We start from the raw sequence: 16,778 nt of genomic DNA, 5'->3' as shown, positions 1-16,778 counted from the left end.
ATTTATAGGTATATATTATAGCAGAATGGGAACAAGTAGCAAATAGTCTGGATCTGACTTCTTCATATGTTTTTTTTTTTCAAAATTAGTTTACAGAATGATCTTCTTAGCCATGGGTCTGAGCAGGAGCACCAATCTGTAGAGATACACTTATGTCAACATGTCATGATTAACGCATTATGGTGTCAATTCAAATGACACTTTTTTGTGCTCATTTTCAAGAAATACTACTGTAGTTGCTTGCTTAATAATATTGTTCCAGTGACAGTCACATAGCCATATACTAGGAAGATGCAAACGTTTGAGCCCGTATGACAACCGTTTTAAGTCTGTATGACGCAATAACATCCTCGAAGAGAACACTAATAATGAGATAACTCATTGCTTATAAAAACATGCTGTCATGACAAGATGTTGTTGTTGATGATGAAAAAGAAAGTTTTAATTGAAATTGAAAATAAAAACAGAATTACATGCACACACACAACACTTTCAAAAGTAAACTGTCTCCTTCAGTTTTTGACATCTCTTGATTTAATTGTAATTCAAACGAAGCATGCATTGTGAAACTAGCTTTATTACTCAAACAATAATCTCTCGCTGCAATAGCTCATTATATGCTTCCATGAGCAAAGATTACTTAACAGAGTGATGCCTTCATTCATTCGTGTAGCACGATGTACCGGGCTGATACCGCTTGCTGACTATTGTTGGTCTCCAAAGGCGACGTCACAGACATGATAGAAGCTAAAATCAAATACCAATTTACATTCACGATTGCCAAAACTTAATGATACCTTTCGCGAAGATGACCGTGACGTCGAGGAACTCCCGAAAGGAGATGGAGCCGCTGCCGTCCTTGTCGACGAGCTCGAACATGAGGTGCACGAACTGGGAGTCGGGCCTAAGGGCGAGGAGCTCGCCGAACTCGTAGCGTGACAGCTCGCATTCCATGATGTCCTTCCCGTCTTCCATCTCTTCGATGCTGGCCATCAGGTTCTCGGGGTTGTCACCTTCCTGCCGGGAAAGAGAGAGAGAGAGAGAGAGAGAGAAAGACGAAGGTAAACTGAGGGAGTAACACTGATTTATTTGTCAAGTAAAACGGTGGTGAGTCAGGTCAGTCGGTAGCGCGTCTGCCTCACTATCCTACGGACCCCAGTTCGATACCCGGGTCCCACTGAGCAATGTTGTGTGTAATTATACCGTCCCCGCTAGTAAGAAGCAAAACACTCTGTCCCTGGGACAGGACATAAAATGGAGGTCCCGTGTGTGAAAGAGACACAACTCATGCACGTAAAAGATCCCGCTTGATTCATTCATCGCAAATGGCAGGGTGTTTAACCCGATGAAGTGGTCCCGTCTCATACATCCAACTGGACCCCATGGAAGACCAGCTATTGCACCTGAATTTGGGCTTTCCAGCCATCTTCTCAGATGGAAATGGAACAAACAAACTAACAAAGTTCCGATCGCCTGACTAAAACTTTGGAATAGTTGAGGAGGTTGTACATTGATGATTGAATGCATAATGAAAAAATGACAGAAATGCTTGTTTCTGTCAGTCTGTGCCTTCTCTTCGTTTTCTTTTATGATCTGTGTTTTAAAAGTGTTCCCTCCTAATTTTCAAACTATGGGCTAATGTATGCATCAAAACTTACTTTCTAGTTTGAATTAATACTTCGATTATCACCACATTTCCTCGATTTTTCTCGAATTGATTTCACATGCACTAGGCAACGTTCTCGTTTAACGGAGTCAAAAGATGCAGTGACGACTGTATGCATTTCAGTTATCGATGAGTAACCAGGGCCCTATAGCATAAAAGTTGAGATCAAACCGAAGTCAGAAAATCATACATAAGTCTATGAATACTCCATTCTGATTGGCTGATAGCTGACTTATGCTTGATTTTCTGACTTATGTTTGATTTCATCTCTTACGCAGCAGAGCCCAGCTTACGTAGGTAATAGCTAGTCGTATGAACCGCTCAAGGATGACTTGTCTCTGTTGCTTAGTAACGGCCGTGCGGAGCAGGTCGTATTCGCGCATCTCGCGGCGTTCGATGTTCAGGCCTAATCGCTGCCTGTTTACAAAGCTGTCGAGGTCGCTAACGAACTCCAGCCGGTCGTCGACGTCGTGGAACTTGAGCACGAGGTCGTACTCCTTGTCGACTCTGAGGAGGATGTAGCGCTGCTTGCTGTCGTAGCTCAGGCAGATGGTGATGCTCTGCGCGTGCTGGAGGTCGAGCGTGCGATGGAGCTTGGTGTTTCGTTGGCTGGTCACCCGGATGTTGTACCCCGGTCCTAGACTGACCTCAATCTCCTTACTTGGTTGATCGAATCCTGCCCAGTCCACAGCTGTCACAAGCATTAACAAATGAATAGGTATAATTCTTTTGTTGGTTTTGTTGTTGGTGTTGGTATTGTCAAAAGTTATTAATGCTTTACAACGTTCAATTTGTTCCCTTTTTGTTTCTATTTCAGATGCGAGTAAGTATGAAGTAAAGGTAGAGTATCACATGAAGTATAATAATCAGTTACATCATTATTGTTGGTTGGTTGTTACTCTTTGTTGCATTACTCACTGGCAATTGCTGTCTACAGTTGCTGTTGTTGTTTAAGAAAAAAAGAACAGAGGAAGGAAAAGGCTGCATTACCAACGTAAGACTGAACGTCCTCCGGGTGATGCTTTCGGGCAGTTCTGCGATTGTTCCTTTTGGTCGCCTCCATTCGGCGAGTCCGCACGGTAGCAATGGCGTACAGGGCAACGATACAACCTATGCGACAATAGTGGATGAGTATGTATTCATGAATTTCACTTCTCCATCGTTCAAAGAAAAAAAAAACACACAAAAAGCATCGTGGTGAAATGCATGAGGTACTGGATCCAATCTGATGCGGATAAATATTGGGTATAAAGATTAAAAAAAAAAACGATTTTAGCCAGGATTCTGTGAAAGAGGACCCCTTTTGAAAATCAAATTGATCAATCAGAATGAGAGTTAAACATATTTGGTACATATCTAAAAGACCAAAGCAGGGATGATTCCGAAAGTAAGAAAGAACTTGTTAAGTGCAGACCTTGTAGACATCATGGTTATTGTTACTCCATGAACAAGGTGACCGATCTATAATGGACAACCCTCTACTTGATTTCAGTGCGGATTGGCACAGAAAACCAGACTGCGTTGTACACACCGTCCAAAGTCCCTGGCACAGAGAGGTTTTATCAAGCAGACAGAATAATAACGAGAAATCAGTTTATATGCCCAATATACGAAGAAAGTTTTGAATTCTTCAGTTTAACATGGTGATGTCGGTTATGCTACTGCTTCTATGTCAATATATGATTAGTTTGAAAATATAGTTTTTGGCCGATAATTCAACAAACACAACCCTCCCCCTTACATAGTAGGCCTAAGGATACATTTCCCCCATTTTCATCTCGTTAAAATGAATCTGGCAGTGATTTGCATGCTGTTAAGTGAAAGATTTGTGATGACGTCATCACTTCCTCTTATTTGCCCATTATATATGACTGTCTCTCATTATTATTGCTTGAACCCATGTGACTATTCATAATCCTATAACTTGTCCTTCTTCGCACAACTTTCACACTTTCAGTTCTGCTTGATTTTACTTTCTTTATAATTGTTTACTTGTACATGGAGCGGCTGATCACTTTCACTTTTGTTCTCTTACCGACAACGAAGAGGAGAAGGAGCCCAAAAGTAACACCGAACGACACTTCGCTACCGGTGAAGTAGTCGTAGCGAGCGAGCGGCACACAAGGGGCAAGGTTCTCTTGGCGGATCGTGCGATCGGAATTATTGTGCTCCGCCACAGCTTCCCCGTAGCACTGATCGCCTGGGGGTTGGTAACCCACACAGAAGCAGCCAATGAGAACAAACCAAAATACATCGACAAACAAAGAACCAAACAAAACAAACAATTGACAGTCCAGCTACAGAAGTACAAATAGACAATGTTATAGTAACAATCTACGGGTCTCTTTAATTTCTGATTGTACTGGTTTTAAGGAACGGAAACTGACTTTAACAGATCAATATATAATCATCAGGGCAATATAACTCATATGATCACTTTTATGACAGATCAAGGCATTTCGCTCATTGTCAGTGCGCATAGATTAGTAACGGAAATATCTAGAAATTAACGAATAGACGACTATACCAGACAAAAAACGCATGTTAAGCCAACTCCTTCATCTTACGTTGTAAAGACTCGAGTCAAAGTTGGCTAAAACAGTCATCAGCAATCATTTACCTGTTTCTTCCAGTTTATAACGCCACCATAACATTCTGGATTATATCAGATGGTGCAAAGAAATACTGGTCGGTGATTGGTCATCATGCAATCACGTGACTGATGCATAATTATTCAAGAATTTGACTGACTGCCGACGGGGTTAGAATGTAATGTGTATTTATATGTACACCACATAATAAACCAGACATTGCCTTAATTATCTATCGTTGTAATACAATACTTGACAGTTCCTTAGGAATTATATTTTCCCCTCGATACTATTTTCCAACAAGGCTGCGCGTTTCCAGGAAGATATAACTCCCGCAAGGATGTCAAGTATTATATCAAACCTCTAGAAAGGCAATATTCTGTGCATAGTATCAGCATTTGTAAATGACTTAACATGATATGATTCCACAACATTTTCAACGCGGTGTAAACTTTCATTGTGAGTGGAGGAGTGTCACGAAACTGTCATATTATCAAAACAGTATTATCATTGGTCGCAATACTTGCCTGGAACAAAGTGAAACAGGTCTTTTTGTACGAAGTCTTCGCTGATGGAAGTTGTGTTGATTACGACGTCCCACAGGTCGACCGATCGTATGAACTCCACATCCTCTTCCGTAAATAATCTGGTATATAGAAATGTATATCAGTTTAGCATCATTGGTTTGACAATTCGTTTTCCACAATGTCCTTTTACGATAAAGAAAAAAAATGCCTTTGGCTTTGATTTGTTGTTAGCATCACAATATACACCAGGTGTTCTTTATTTGTGTGTTTGTCTTTGTTATCATATTCCTGGTTCTTTAATCGGGGCATGTATATTTCATATTTCTGATGTCTAAGCAGAAAAAGGTCGTTTATCAAGGAACACAGGTCCTTTTAATGGCATTGTCTCAATGGCGCTTCGTGATGCATGACTGTATTAAAATTTGTGTATTTTGTATTAAAACTTGCATTTAATTGCTTAAGTATTACATAAGAGTATAGCAGGAGCGACATTCAACTCTATTAAACTGAAGATTAGTGGAGGAAAGTTAACAAGTGCGTGTGTGTGTGTGTGTGTGTGTGTTTACGTAATATATTGATGCTTAATCAAAGAGTTTTTAGAAAAAGCATCATGAACACCGTTGAATAACCATTCACGATATCACCCATGTTTCTAAATGACTATAATACGGATTTTTATATCTTTGAAGGAGTTTTGTCATTACTATCATTGTTGACAACTTTCTGTTCCATGAGCAATCACTAACCCGTTCTCGTGGTTCTCAAACCAGAATCTATCCCCGTCTCTGATTCGGAGGAACTGATCGAGGATCAAGCGGTGGAAGAGTTCGCCCGGGCTTCCGTCGGCTGAGGTTTCGAGGATGCCCCCGACGAATAGGTCCACGTCGTGCGCGTCTCCACATAGGTTTGTCAGGTTAGACAACACCTGTGTGAGGTGACAATCTTAAGCTATAAACAAAGGGTAAACTGACTAACCGTTTGGCGGAACTTAACGATAAATAATGTAATGTACAAATGCAAGTATCTCATGAAAAATTGATATCCGTTGATGACGCTACCTTCGCTCTGTGTTTCTAGCATGTGGAAAAATAACCTTGATACAAGCAAAATATTCACAAAGAAGCTTGAAAAATGAAAGTAATTTTGAATTGGAAACTTAAATTGCAACTTTCAAAAAAATAAACAAAACGTTAAGCTCGCCTAGAATTCCCAAGAATAGGGCTTATAGCAATTATAACTCTATAACCTTAATATTTATCTAATGCCTTAATGATCCTCAAAATACATTTGATAAGCTGAAATTAAATTTATGGTTTATGACATTAGGCCTATAGTATTTATTTCATAATTTAATGATCCTCAAAATTCACTTGATAAACTGAAGCCTCCATCCCTATCCCTTATTTTCGACGAGGAGAGTCTCGGGGGATGCTATATATAGGGGGTGTGTATTTCTTCCCTTTTTGAGATTTTCTCTTTAAAAAGCCTAAATATGCAGGCTCTGCAGCCCCCTGCCCCCCCCCCCTCCCTTGTTCAACGGTCCTTGTGAGGTTCAATATGAGTTCAAACACCACTGGATAAACATTTATGGAAAAATCATTTTCGGCATTAAAGCTCGCGCCTTACATCCAACGAAATGGGACAATTGTTGCCAGAACACTGAGCGATGATCTCCGTGAGGTTTTTCTCGCTTAGTCCCAGTGCCTTGCGAGCCGTGTAGTAATCGGCGATTCCGTGGTCACGTCCGTGCTGGATTGTGGTCGCCACGAGATCGGTGCGAGTGAAACCGAAGAACGGTCCGTAGAAATACCCTGAAAACCAATCAAGATGGCCGTCGATTACTTCAGTCCAAATGCTGTGTTAAAGTACTTAATGTAGTGCTAGAGTATTACACTTCATCCTAGTTTGGGATATTCTTTTCGGTATGCTTTTTATTACGATACGCATGATTGTTACATGGGAATTGTTAACTATAATTTATCATGATTAGTCCCGGGGCTAGTTGAAGTATGCATGAATACAATTAAGAGACACACACACACACACACACACACACACACACACACACACACACACACACAAACAAATACAGCAATTGGCCTTACCAGACCTATCAACATTGCACCTACAGGGTTGGTGCTTAAATGCAACATGTGCCATACTTTTTCTGCTCGTTCACGCACTTTTCTTATGTGAATCTTCGCCGCGATATTGCAAAAAAACAAAAAACAAACCAAAAAAAAAAAAGAGATGCTTTCTGTACACTTCAGTTACGGAGCATACATGTCAGCTATTGCCGTTTAGTCATCGTATCAACACATTTATTTCGATATCTACCTACATATTATATTATGAACATGATCATATGAAATATACATATGCATACGTTTTTACATACGTATTTATACATGATTTTTATCAATATACTTTTCATACTCTTTCTGATGAAACATTAGCAGTAATCAGGGGAAGGGGAGGCAAACAAAAATGGCGAAATTCAAACAGACCTCGGAGGTCATCGACCACGATGTTGTCCTCGCGCTCGGCGACCTGCGAGGCGAGCCCTAAAATGAGGGATTCGATTCCGTATTTCAACACGACCGTCTTGAGACGAGCCAGAGATATGAACACGGAAAACGAAAAAGACAATAAAGAAGCAAAAGCAGGATGAATTTGATGGCAACATAGGGAGGATTGTTTCCAAATAATTTTATTCACCATCAAACTATAAGAATGGCACAGATGTTGATCTATTATATACATTGTGTGCATCCTGGAAAATACTGGTGAAGTCACAAATAATACAATGTACCTTTAAAGCAAAAACCACGCGACCAGAAAGCCTACTCGATTGCTCGACGTAGTGATAACCATGCAGAGAGTCGGGCTATCTAGTAAATTGGGCGCCATGCCGTTACTATACAGTGTAGTTCGGGTTAGCGTCATAATGAAAACAAGCAAAACAAAGGGTGTAGCTTAATAGCAATGGGCACTGCATGTGAGCGCACTTTGGTAACGACATGGCTCCACAAAGATCAAGGGACCAGTTTTGACCAATCACAGGCTCCAAAACTCATAGGCTACAAACAGAGTTGGCCAGATGCTATTTATTATCAATTATTTTCAAGCAATAATGATAAACATTCTTTGATTTTCAAAGATCGCCAATCGAGATTGAATAAATTGAGATGATAATCTATAAGATTAGTTAAAAAAAAGAAAGTTCACGATCAAAAGAAGAAGAATAAAGAGCAAGAGAAAAAAAAAACCCACCCAGGAAAGAAGTAAGAAAGCTGAAGAAGGAATGGATGTAAACGGAGAAAAAATGAAGAATGGGGTGGGGAAGAAGATGGAGAAGTTGAAGAGGTGCTGAAAAGAATACGATGGAACGAAACAAATGAAATAGCACTACAGGTGACATCCGCAGGAATGAATACGCTTTTCAAAAGATGTTTAATGATCTAGATATCCATGCAAGGACTTCGATAATGGAAAGCTGTGAGATGATTAGTCTATATTTGTACAATTCAGTTAGTGTATGAATTGTTTTTTTCAATGTATAATTGCTTTTAGAAGATTTTTTGTAAAGTTTTATCTATTTTGTGAATACGGAAATAAAGTAAAATAAAATCAGTCAGTAACTAGTTACAGGAATTTTTTTACCCAATGCAACGGTGTAGAAGAAACTTTCAAAAAGAAACTGTATGTTCGAATCATAACGAAGTTGTATGAATATCCTATATAATTAGTATCAGCTCTAAGTGAAAAAAAAGCTATTTTTATGACAATACTATTCATTCATTATTATCATCATCATTATGGAAGGGCATAAAAGACGATTGCGTGAACAAACGAACGATTTACAGCTGTATCAAATTATATATTTTTATATGCTCTTGAAGCCTCATTAATACGGAAAGTTAACATCGTTGTTTATTGTTTATTGATATTCTGGGTGCATGTGAAGAAGTTGAAAATTATTACTTAGATCCAGCCTTTCTAAGACGTCCATCTGATGATATAATAGAACCCACCCTGAGTATAGACAGCCACAAGGTATTTTTTCAAAGTGTTCTCCCGAGGTTTAGATTACAGAAGAACTGTCTTACTTTGCATTCTAACATGTTTGATAAAGTACCAGCTACACTGCTTACATGCTACTAGAATTTCTGACAAAGTGCAACAATGAAGCCACAGAAAGAAACAAAGAAAGAAACAAAGAGAAAAACAAAAAACAAACAAACAACGAGGTTAAATTCATTGCGGAATGATATAAAGTGAAAATCTGCCGTTTGTTGAACTACCATGTCTAACCTATGACAGTATTATAGCTTTATGATAAGCACACAGTCTATATTAGCGAGGTGACGACAGATATTTTCAGACACTTTTATGCTGGCAGCGAAACTTTCTAAACTCCTGCATGATTGTGCGCTTTATATCCATTTGAACATTAGCTGTCTTTATACCTCAGTCAGCAAAGTTCGACAAACTTTTAAACTGAGCCACAACAATGTTAACCTGTGTCTTGGAAGATACCTCCCCCCCCCCTTCCCCTCTTTAAAAAAAAAAATCATTTTGAGTACTTATTCGATTTCTTGTTGGAACTAAAACTTGCAAAGTACCTGGCCGTCCCAGTACGTGTTACATAGCCGGAGTCCGGAGTATCCAGAATCAGTCTTAAGCCATTTGCAGTCGCTGACATTGCTCCTGCGTGGGTGATATTAAGACAGAAAGGGTTAGCAAACAAGTGAGAACAATGGAGCGGTTGGTGTCTGTTAGTTCTGTTGTGTATTGAATGCATGTATGCCCGATTGTATTCCTGTATGAATGTATAATGTATGTGTGTATGTATATATGTATGTATGTATGTATGAATGTGTGGGCGTGTATTTTCTGTCTCTCTGTGTGTTTTTCGTCATGCAGTACATCTACTCAGATGACCTCAACCACATCGAATTATGGACCTGTATAAATTCAGCAGGAGAATTTGTTATGTTAAGATTATTATATTCAATGAATTGTATTCTATTTTGTACTGTCGTAATGTATTGTCTGTTTTGTGGCCTAATGAATTAATGAATGACTGAATTACTGGCTGACTGACTGACTGACTGAATGAATGAATAAACAAATAAATAGATACAAAAGTAAAACATTCGAAAGCAATGTCAAAAAAGAATAATGACAATGATAATAATAATCATCATCACAATAAAAGTAATGATAATGATAATAATAACAAAAATAATAATGATAATGATAATAGTGATCATTATCATCATTATCGTCATCATGATAATAATGATGATTAAAACTTTAGTGGTTTACTAATAATAAATACAATTTTTCTGTCATCTTTATTCATTCAGGCATGCAATATATTACATCTGGAAATCAATGATTCATGTTTACCTAAAGTTAACATTACTCAATTATTTTCAACAAACCGCAGCTCTGAGAATGACCTTCGAACCATGACGCGCATAACATGCACGTCTTCTGTTTACCTGATGTACATTCCCGGTGGAGTCATGGTCTGTATGAACCGCATCGCTGTTGACTCGAATTCGTTTGAGACTCCCGGGTTGAGGTACGCCTTGTAACCTTTTAAAAGGAAGAAAAGGGAACAAAGTCATCGTTAGCTGGGAGCCAGACCCAGGGATGAAGTCAATATCAATTTAAATCACGGAAGGTTTAGGAAGGCTAGATGAACGTTGAAAACACGAAATAATTGTGACTGTCATTTATATTTTATGTATATACTATGTATGTGTATATACTTATATAGACATACATGGTATACATACATAATTATGCATAATCATATATTATAATTATAAACAGACAGAAAGAAAGAAAGAAAGAAAGAAAGATAGATAGATAGATAGATGAATAAATAAATGAATAGATAAATAAATAAATCAATGATTAAATGAATAAATAAACTGATAGATAAACATGAATATCTAGATACTGATAGATAGATAGATAGATAGATAGGTAGGTAGATAGATAGATAGATATACATGTAGATGAATATTGATACAGTAGTCAGTCACAGTAGGGCATTTCGTTTATTTTCTTTTCGTTTTCGTTTTCTTCATTTTCTAGTTCCTATCTAGGACAAAGTCACCTCGGAGATGACCTTCCGGAAGCATGTTGTTTCTGTATAACATTAATCTTTGTTTCACTTTCCAAATTGTTCTCTCTACTATCAGTTTCTTTATCATGCTGCGGTTCTTCCCACAACTTTCCCCTTATATTCTGTCTATTAAATAGCATAAACATGTTCAAATAATCATACACTGTACTATCACTCCCAAACCCCCATCTACTCCCGTTTTCCCGTCACCTACGTCATCGTATTAGTCTGTTCAATGTGTATACAACCCTACCCACCTTATTGTTTGTACTTATTGTTTGTACATTTTTTCCCTTTTGTGTTTACGTAAAATGTGAAAATAGACTAAACATTAAAATGTGAAATGAAGCATGCCTAGCTTCCTCATTCCTGTTCAAGGCGCTCCTTACAACAAATTGTCCTTCACCTTTGAGCGCAAAATTTGCTTTGATTTAAGGCCAAATAATCTCACGATATTCTTGTGATCAATTCAGTCACTTTAATAGTCACAATGAATCCAACAATTTCGTTTTCATATCATCAAGGCCTTTCAGTTGTTGTGGTTTGAGGTCTAGCTGTAAGAAATGTGCAAGTCCCATGCTTACGCAAGTCTTGAAGTTGTGTCAAGGAAGTGGTCCTCAAAAGTAAACAATTAAAATCATTAAGACTCATTCATAGAAAACTCACTAACTCCGCAGTTCCTTCAACTGCAGTAGGCTGAATGTTCCAAATAATCTTCTCGCATTGTCCCATGGTTCCTTGCAAAGGAGTTAAAGTGAGGTTAATCACTGTAAATAATGCTTGAGAACAAATATTTAAGAAGCGAGATCACGTCCGGTTCGCTTCAAAGATGTGCAAAGTTTGCAAACAGTTCGATGTACCCTTCATGTTTTCCAATATCAAGTATAAGTAAGCATTGTTATCGAGACAAGGCAAACATGTTTTCCTTGAAAACAAAGAGGGCGCGATTTCTGGGGATATCCCTAAATGTAACAACAAAAGAGCAAAAGGTTCGGGTATGAGGGAATAGGAATACACAATCGCGGAGAAGAATCACCTGAGTAATCCAGCAAGTCCATGTCAGTTTTGTTTAGCCCGAGGAACGCCGGTAGAAAGTCGTAAAAGATAATTTTCTGCGAAAGAAAACAAGAATAGAGATGTAAACAATTCCGAGCAATTATTATGGATCATGATCATGACGTAATAGACGAAAGAAACACAAGCTACGTGTTATTATAGGAAGTTGAACTTTTGATAGATAATTATGTTTCATGTGACTGCCAAGGAATGGATGCTTTTAAGCAAGCAACCACCGGACTGGCGGCTTTGAATCTTCTCGGGAGGACCAGGTATTGAGGACAGAGTGCTTTGCCTAGGGGCCCAACCATTGTTGTTTTGGGGTCTCGAACCATCGACCGTGTGATTTATAATTCTCACTGAGCCACTGACAATTGAACATGGCTATCTAGCCATTTGGAGGGAGTACATTATGTGCTCCCTCGGCGTGCTGACTAAAGCGCGCCTTTTTTTTTTTCATCCAATCAAACATTTACACAGTCTTCCTCATTTCAGTCGACAGCAGACCTGTCAGCCAATATGACATGAGCATGCAAATACGCGGGGATGACCATTTCTGGTAAATTCACTGAAACGTCTGAAAGAAAGAATAAAAACTGCCGGAGAGAAGGCGGGATCACAAAAAGAAATAAGAGAACGTGTGTAGAACAATCAAACGACATGAAATGAGGCAAATAGTTCATTCGTGTGTGTGAGCCTGTGGATTCATATCTACTTTACATCATACCATATTTGACATTGGTTACTGACACGTGACGGAGGAAGTACACACACGATTGCGGATATAAAGTAGTACTTTAGGAAACCGGCACACCTTGACTTAACAAACAATCGATTAAAAAAAAAAAACACGCAAGACGAGGTGCAAAATCACAGTACGAGAAATCAACAAACGACAGACTTTTTTTTTCAATTTGTAGAAGTCATTGTGACGTACCTGGTAGGTAGCTATGACCCACTTCTTTGCTTGACTGAAAATTTCCTGGTCGGATTGATTCGATGAGCACGCCGCCACGCGGTCGGCCCAAAAGTTATGCCATCTGAAGAAGATGATTCCCAAGGATAGAAGAGCGGGGTTCTCGTTGCTGTGAGGATTTCCGAGCACTACGAAACAGAAAATCCAGTGCTCCTGACAGGTGAATTGCTTCATACAACATGCACTAGTATAATATTTGACCCATTATCTTTCAGTGTTCTGTTTCTTGTCTCTTTTATTCGAGGTCAAGCCATTCACAACGTGCTCACGGACGCCAAAGGGTTTAGGTCCAAGCCAAGGCTTGAATATAACGAAGTTAAGTAGCTGTGAAAATATCCTCCCTATGAAAAGCTTCTTCGCTTCATTATTAATTTCCATACAAATACATTTGCCCTAGCTAATATTTTTCTTGCGCTAGTATTTTTCTTGCGCTATCATACAACATGATAGCAAGAATTAACACCCAAATAGTTATTTTGGAATAGTCAGAAACACACGAGGCGAAGCCTCCTGTGTTTTGGACTATTCAAATCCCGACCAAGTACTTAGCCTCATTATTGTTTTATAAAATGGTACTACGTTGCAGCCAAAATACACAATATCATCACATAATAGCTCTCAGTCAATTATTGTTTATGATTCATTTCAGCATTTAATCAAAATTTTTCGATAGCGAAAGCAGTGGTTCACATCTTATGTACAGGCTTGAGCGAATGGGTGAGAATGGGATGCATGACTTTGATCATTTTGGAACGGTTTAATCGCCATAAGTGTAGCCGCGTGGGTTTCAGAATATTTCTAAAGTTGATGACTGTACCCACCCACCGATTCATGAAATGCACGTGTGATTCATCTCTTTTTGGTTTAAACTGGTGCAGAGAAATAATAAGATGAGAAGTCATGTACCCTGCGCAAAAATCTGTCGGTAGAAATTCACCGGCGTATATGACTCAGTTTTACCGAACATGACACAAGGAACAATGAATATGAACAAATGCGGACGCCTCGTTCTGACGAAGAGTAGACCAATCGGGTAGCACGAATCTTTTTAGTTACGAATGATAACGTATAACTTACGAAAGAGACGCTCGGCGTCGTAAATCTTGTGCTCGCTGGCCGGAGCTGGGTTCGTCAGCGGTAGTCCGACATAGTTGAACGCTGGGAACTCCTGGTCGTCGATTACCTGGGACTTGAGTCGACCGCCCTGGAACGACCTCAGCTGGTTCTCCCACACCCGGTTCGGTCCATATATCGCCGTGCCGTCCAACCAAGGCGACGCTGCGTTCATCTTGTATCAACAGAAGAACATTTTTCTTTTAAACATCTATGTACCAAATTTGCATATCTTTGTTTCTTGTATAATATTAGCAACAATTTCCCACTAAACATCTGCGTATTCATGTTACCTTATTCTTTTTCAAAACCATGGTAGGCTAATATATTAAACAGATGTAGATATAAAATGGCTAAAATAAATCAGGAAAAGAAAGTCTGCGCAATTGCAACTTACTAAGAATAGGTACGAGATTTTTTCGCCATGTAAAGTATTTTGATGTGTGAGCGAAAGTGGTCAGGTACATTATTTATGATGATAGATATCTAGTCATTCTGATGGCTTATCAGAAGAAGACCGATGATCATATGTTTATAAATCGTATTGAGATAAGACTCATGTCTATTATTGCCGTAACAATGCTAGGGTTGGCGCCGCGCTCCGCCCTACTGACCTGTTCCCGTGGCCTGTTGGATGAATGTCCCGTATCGAAATCATAGCGAGTACGACGATAGGGAATCTGTGTCGCGCCGTCGTAATAATCTCGAAGATTCTCGGGAATGTCAATGTTCATCCACTCCAGGGGACATGTGATTTGACTGGCGTCTACGATCTCATTGAAAACATGCTGGGCTGAGAGAGCAGAGAACAAAGAGGATTCGAGAAAAGAACTATACTATTATGTACATCCAAGATCAGTTTGCGCATCCCTAGGGAAACGGCAGACATAAACTCCTTTTTTGTATGCAAAATTCGGTAAAGCTCATTAAACTTATAGCAGCAGCACTGAGGTTACCATTGGCAACAATGTTCATATCAATATTGTTCACTATTATTATCATTATACAATCATTACTATCAGTTCATTAATGGCATTGCCAAGACTCACCAACTAACGAGTGTGATAGAGTAGACGTTTGTCGAATTCACAAATTCGATTTTATGACTGCTCAAATCATGTCATATTTTGTGGGCAAAAAAGGTGCACTACATAAATTTGCAAACAGTATGCACAATGCAATCTTACAAGAGATTAAACAGTGGTTTTATTTACATTCAAACTCGTACAGAGTGTGTATGTATGCATACATGTCTTTATTCCCTTTTCTTAATATGAAGAGCTTGCTTCCAAAAGGCTCTAAATCCATCATTTTTCAATGGATTTAGCGCCTTTTTGTTGAAAGCTCATCATATATATATATATATATATATATATATATACATTCACATAGAATAGATCTATATATATATATATATGTGTGTGTATATATATGTATTTTGAAACAAAGAAGGGAAAACTGACCAGAAACAAATAATAAACAGTGAAAACTTTGAGCAAAGAAAATGGGTTTTCATCGGGATTCGAAAACCCATTTTCTTTGCTCAAAGTTTTCACTATATATGTATATATATGTATATATACAAATACATATGCATTCACATAGAATAGATATTTATGTATATATATATATATATATATATATATATATATATATATATACATATATGCACATAAGTTTGTGCGTGTGTGCGTATTTGCAGATATAACTTTTCAGAAACGGAAGAGGGGAAATAAACAGATATCTGACAAAAGAAGTTGAAAATCAGATTCTCATTTCCCGTTTCTTAGAAAAAAAACCCTATAACAAATAGTAGAGAATTGATAATAGCCACTGACTGATTAATTTACCTACTTAAAAAAAGAGATTAAGACGATTAATTTGTTCACCTAGAAAAGCCAGAAGAGCAGTCTTCCTCTGGTAAGATGGTTTACCGGATTCCCCCTTGAAAACTCTCTCGCTTATGTCCAGCGGGTTCGGCCGGTCAGGTCCCGCCGGCGCGTAAGTCCCGTCTGTGTACCCCACCGGCAAGCGACGGAGAAGAAGAGATTCTTTTTTTTTGTAATCAAAAAGGAATAATATATTAATATGTCTTTGTTAGAATTGAAGATGATGTAAATGGCAGCTTTCAGAAAGAAAAACAAATGTGAACATTATTTTTCAAGCATTGCCCAATAGTGGTAGATTCACTAATTGTTTATTTTTTTCACATTGTTGCCCATCATTCATCTCCACCGTGGAAAAAAGAGCTCTACACAAGTTTATATCCTGAGTGAAAACAAAGTAATAAACTACAACGAAGTAGCTCCCGCAGTGATACTACTTCTTAACATATTGAAAACAGCTTAGTTTAGGCTGTTGTTAACATCTTGACTATTAAACGCAGTGCAATAAAGCACAGTTGTCCACAACACAAAATGAAACGATGCAAGCTTGACGGCACCAATGAATCAATCAGTTGATTTATCAGTTATTACCGTTTTATAAATCATTTCCAAATTAGGATTCGTTAACAATCAAAACTTTCTGATCACATTACAGCTTCTAATCGAGCACGGAATTCAAAAAAAAAAAGAAACAACAACAAACGTTAATGTAGAGCTATTCCGGATAAAAGCACAATACAGTGATCCGACTAAATTGTGATAGAATGTACAGTGGGATTGGAGTGCAGAAGGCAGTCGTAGGCATACAGCTTGAAGAT

General features: G+C 38.4%; 1 pseudogene; it reads right to left on the bottom strand.

Moving 5' to 3' along the window:
- The window catches only part of LOC139720373 (dual oxidase 2-like), a 48,981-nt pseudogene that overhangs the window by 29,136 nt on the left and 3,067 nt on the right, over positions 1–16,778 (bottom strand).

This window comes from Diadema antillarum, unplaced genomic scaffold (assembly GCF_040938485.1).
Source record: "Diadema antillarum isolate AM-2024a unplaced genomic scaffold, OU_Dant_1.0 scf00000127, whole genome shotgun sequence".
NCBI classification, from domain to species: domain Eukaryota; kingdom Metazoa; phylum Echinodermata; class Echinoidea; order Diadematoida; family Diadematidae; genus Diadema; species Diadema antillarum.
The sequence above is the reverse complement of the archived record's forward strand: the minus strand, read 5'-3'. Positions and strand labels throughout refer to the sequence as shown.